This window comes from Diceros bicornis, chromosome 20 (assembly GCF_020826845.1).
Source record: "Diceros bicornis minor isolate mBicDic1 chromosome 20, mDicBic1.mat.cur, whole genome shotgun sequence".
NCBI lineage: Eukaryota > Metazoa > Chordata > Mammalia > Perissodactyla > Rhinocerotidae > Diceros > Diceros bicornis.
The window spans coordinates 13863244-13868938 of NC_080759.1; the positions used below are offsets into that span (position 1 = coordinate 13863244).

The 5695-nt window shown below is 36.8% G+C and overlaps 1 long non-coding RNA gene across 1 annotated transcript; it reads right to left on the bottom strand.

The window, feature by feature from the left end:
• Positions 1-1561: 1561 nt before the first annotated feature.
• Positions 1562-5274, bottom strand: LOC131418891 (uncharacterized). The gene is made up of 2 exons (XR_009223065.1): positions 5180-5274; positions 1562-1826 (listed from the first exon to the last, which is right to left on the bottom strand). It is a non-coding gene; the product is annotated as an uncharacterized LOC131418891 (long non-coding RNA).
• Between the last annotated feature and the right edge of the window lie 421 nt (positions 5275-5695).

The window sequence follows — 5695 nt, forward strand, 5'->3', positions numbered from 1 at the left end:
TTCTTCTCTGTCCCTACCACCCCCTGCCCCCACTATGCTTTCTCAGTTTCTTCAGTCAGGTATCCAACAGAGATGAGAATCTCTGAGTCCAATTCCAAATTTCCAGGAAGAAGAATCTGATTGATCCATTTTGTCCATCTCTGAGCCACTTTTCTCTGATGCGAGAGGGGAGAGAACATTATATGATCTACTGCCCATTCATCAGGATGTGAGGGAGCAGACGGTCTTTTAAGCATATGTAGGACCTAAGATGAAATGATTGGTGGAAGAAATGACTGGCCTCTGTGGTACAAACTCTTGGCAAAGAAAACCAATACCATTTTGGTTCAAGTCAGTGAAATAAACCACTATCCAACTCAGAGTTGAAGAGCTTTAATTGAAATTGGTACCTTTTTCAAAGAAATAACAATAAACCTGTTGATTGTATGGACATACGACTAGCAGCCTCATTTAGATTGTCACTTTGAATAGATGTGGGGCAACAAATATCTATACACACACACACACACACACACACACACACGCACACACACAAATAAGTGACGCATAATGCTGGCTAATGACCAAAGCAGGGAAGAAAATTACCAACAAGTAAATTGCTTTGATATTTACATTTTTACTCTCAAAATAGAATGAGTAATTGGGCTGTTCTTTGAATTACGCAAGTCCTGTATTTCATAGGAGGAAGCCAATTTCAACACATATTTTCATGTAGACCCATAACAAACCCTCTATACTTTATAGTTGACAAGATCCTTCTAGTAAATGCAGCTGCTGTAAACCATCTCATTAATCAACTGAATCCTAGAAAATAATCTCTTGCTTTCAGAATTATTGAGGACCTATTCTGAGAGGTGGGTCCCATTTATTGCCAAACTACTTAGTCTAGTTGTTTTTAAGGCACAATCTTCTCAATCTTTTAATAAAATACTGCCTATTTCTTTGGTCTTTGAATCAAACCATTTGATTCTCTGAGTTATAAAATAAAGATGAGCAGAAACTTTTCATCAGATATAATCCTAATGCTAAATGACATAGTTCAGGGCCACATCCTAGCTTGTTTCTATTCACTTTGTTTTTAATAACTTAGTATAACATTTGGATAAAATTGTCTTATAGGCTGAATTGTGCCCCGCGCCCACCCCCCCCCCAGATTCATATGTTGAAGTTCTAACCCCCAGTACCTTAGAATTCAACTGTTTTGGAGAGAAGGCCTTTAAAGAGGTGATTAAGTTAAAATGAGGCTATTAGGATGGGCTCTAATCCGGTCTGATTAGTGTCCTTATAAAAAAGAGGAAATTCAGACCTCAGGGGCACATGCCCACAGAGGAAAATCATGTGAGGACATAGAAAGAAGGAAGCCACCTGCAAGCCAAGGAGAGAGGCCCCAGAGAATATAAATCCTGTTGATACCTTGATCTTGACTTCTAATCTCCAGGACCGTGAAAAATAATCTTCTGTTGTTTAAGCACCCAGCCTGTGGTATTTTGTTACGGCAGACCTAGCAAACTAATAAACTTGGATATATGTTTTGTTTATCAAATAAGTAGAAACTTATCAACACAATTCAACAAATATTTATTTATTATCTGCCTCAAATATTTTGTGGAATGAGGCAAGGATCAATAAACAAATTTTTGAGAGTCTACTGTAAGTCCAGCTCTCTGGCAGAGGACTAGAATACACAGATGAGTGAAGAGTCATCATGGTCATCAGGGGCTCAAAGTCCAACAAGGGAGTCAAACTCACGGCTTAAGTGCCTAGTAGAGGTACATGTGAGGTGCTCGGTAACTCCTACGAGGAGATGAGTGTGTGTTTCTGCCGATCTGGAAGAACAATAGAGAAGAGGGAATATGAGGCAACAATAAGTCACAGTTCAGGGGGAAAAAAGCAATCTTCTTTTTATTTGTGATATTTTGCAATTATTTCTGAGTAAGAGTAGTCTTAAATTACTTAAATTAGCAGATAAAACCCTAATTTACTTCTCAGAAAGAGTAGATCAACATCAGCTATACTAAATGAAAATGGGATAGACATTTGCTGACAATTAAATTGAAAATGCTAAATATCTACACTGAATAGTTCCACTTAATGCTCCTTTTATATCCAATTTATTCTGTTGGATCTTCATGGTATAATCCTCTTACACTAGATATTTTTCAAGGGCCACAAAGTCTAGGAACTTTCAAGAGACATCTTAGTGGTCAAACTAGCCATTTTGTAATATTTGTACTTTTATCATTTTTACTCCCAAACTATGTGCTTCACATTAGGTAAAGCATAATTCCCCTTTCAATCATATATTTGTCCAACTTTATGAAGCAAAACATGAATTCAAGGATGTGAACACATCTAAGGAAAACATCACCACCATTTTCAGCCATCCTCAAGCCCTCCAAAGATCGCATCTCTAGAGAAATGGAGTAGCCCCAGTCTGGACAAGAATTCAATTCTGGCTCTAGAACTCCCACAGAAGTCAGTGATTCTGCCTGCCTCACATCTGCCACCTGAAGAATAAGATACTTGCTTTAACCAAGGAATAAAACACCCAGACCACAAGCACTTGTTTAAGATTCCAGTCATAAATTGACTACCACCCTGTACTTGCCAAGAGCTTATTAGGGCAAATTATATTTGAAAGAGATTCTATCGAATGTGTTAATTACCTAAGCTCTAAACCTGACTCACTTTGAGTTATCAGAAAAAAAAAAAATCCCCCAACCATCTCACTCATTCCCTTGCTTAAATGATCCAATGCTACAGTCTAATATTTGCAAGAAATGTGCAATAATATGTGCAAGAAATCACAGTTTTTGATACAATGTGTCTTTCACAAAACTATATTTTGCTATATATGATAAGCCCCTTTTATTTTTTTATTTAATTATTTTCTTGGGGTCATATTGGCTTATAATACTGTATACATTTCAGGTGTACATCACTATATTTCAGTTTCTGTATAGACTGCATCATGTTCATCACCAATAGTCTAGTACACTCTTTGACATCAGTCTTAGCAGTATCTTTTTGAATACCATGTCTACTCAGGCAAGGGAAACAAAAGGAAAAATAAACAAATGAGACTACATCAGAATAAAAAGCTTCTGCAAGGCAAAGGAAACCATCAACAAAACAAAAAGACAACCCACCAAGTGGGAGAAAATATTTTCAAATCATATATTCTACAAGGAGTTAATTTCCAAAATATACAAAGAACTCCTACAACTCAACAACAAGAAAATGAACAACTTGATCAAAAAATGGGCAGAGGATATGAACAGACATTTTTCCAAAGAAGATACACAGGTGGTCAACAGGCACATGAAAAGATGTTCAACATCACTAATTATTAGGGAAATGCAAATCAAAATTACAATGAGATATCACCTCACACCCATCAGAATGGCTATAATTAACAAGGCAAGAAATGACAAGTGTTAGAAAGGATGTGGAGAAAAGGGAACACTTATACACTGCTGGTGGGAATGCAAACTGGTGCAACCACTATGGAAAACAGTATGGAGATGCCTCAAAAACTTAAAAATAGAAATACCATATGATCCAGCTATTCCACTACTGAGTATTTATCCAAAGAATATGAAATCAACAATTCAAAGAGATTTACGCATCCCTATGTTCATCACAGCATTATTTACTACAGCCAAGATGTGGAAGCAACCCAAGTGCCCATCAATAGATGAATGGATAAAGAAGATGTGGTATATATATACAATGGAATATTGCTCAGCCATAAAAAAAGACACAACTAAGTGGAAACTGTATTTTGAATATGATGTCCCTTGTGGTATTCAATAGCCATTATATAAGGAGCTTCACAATCTACACAACAAATTCCTCTTTTCATATTGTGCAAAACAATAAGAAAAGAAAAGTGAACTTGTCTTTGTCGTTTTCATTCCCTTCTTCTTCTGCTCATTCTGTTAAAATGGGAGTTTTTCTCTCATTACACCCTCTCCATTTCGGTGACTTCGTCTAATACCCAACTTCAGCTATTATCTCTATGTCAATGACCTCAAACCTCTCCAATCACAACCAGTCACATCCCCAGGACTAGTGATGTCCAACAGAACTTTCTGTGATGATAGAAATGTTCTATACCACATGTCAAATACATTTCAATTAAAAAAATAAAAGTTCCAATCTGTGCTTTCCAATACGGTAATTACTAGTCACATGTGACTACTGAACATATAATTTAAATTTAAATATGATAGCTAGTGGCTACCATTTTGAACAGCATAGCTCTAGGCTTCCATTTGCAGCTGCCTGCTGAAATACCTGACCCCATGCCTGCCAGCACTCCAAAACTAATATGCCCAATTGAAGATGTTCGGTTTCTGCCCCAAAACAGCTCCTCCCCTTCCTTTGCTTATTCCTGTTAACTATACCCCATTCTCTTGCTCATCCAGTCTACTGATGATAAAGCTATATATATATTTTGTGTGTGTCTGAGGAAGATTAGCCATGAGCTAACATCTGTTGCCAATCCTCCTCTTTTTGCTGAGGAAGATTGGCCCTGGGCTAACATCCGGGCCCATCTTCCTCCACTTTATATGGGACACCACCACAGGATGTCTTTATGAGTGTTGCGTAGGTCCACATCTGGGATCCGAACCTGTGAACCCCGGGCCACCTAAGCAGGGCACACGAACTTAACCACTACACCACCGGTCCAGCCCCTGATACAGCTATTTTTGACACCCACTTTTTCCCCACAACCAGTTTGCTTACTACACTTACTACACATTCACACCTCTGGTCAAGGAAGGAAAATTCATTTAATAAAATAATTAATATTTTAGAATAAATGTGTACAGCAACAAATTAATGCATTTTTTCAGTTGCAATTTTAATCATGCTATTCCCTCCCGGAAAACAGCAGCCAGTATTCAATACTGCATAGATATAAGGTAAATTACATAGTTTGTATTGATCGGAAGGGAGGATTTCAAAGAAGAAACGTATGATATACAGGAAGGGGAAAACATGTCAATGTTAGGCAGTAGAAATAACATGAGTTAAATTACTTAACTTGGGAGAAACTGCAGGTCAGTAGAGGTAGAAGGAATAGAAGAACAATGAGGAGGAGGAAAGGAAGGAGAGGAAAGAGAGACAGCAGAGAGAATTCTTTTGATGGGTAAGATGAGGAAGCACTTACTGGGAGTTTAACAAAGTAGAGTTAAGGTCTCAGTGAAGGTTGAAACTACACAGGCCACTCCTGGCTGCTCTGGGGTAGTGACTTGCATCTTACAGTAACTACTGTACAATGAGGAAAAAACAGATAAATGGTAATTAGAAGAGGAACAACACTTGGTCTAAAGCAACACTATCTAATAAAAATACAACACAAGCCACACATGTAGTTTTACATTTTCTGGTAGACTTATTTAAAAAGTAAAAAAAAAAAAAGAGAGAAATTTATTTTTTAATATATTTTATGTAATCAAATATACCCAAAGTATCATCATTTCAATGTAATCAATATTTTGAAAGTTATTTATGAGATAACTTACCTTCTTTGTACTAAGTCTTTGAAATCTGCTCTGTATTTTACACTTACAATGCATCTCAATTTGGACACTAAATTTTCATTGGAAATATTTCATATGTATCTAGATTTCATTAAATTAACAGCTGAAAAAAATAGATTCATATAGATACCACGTTGTTCCAA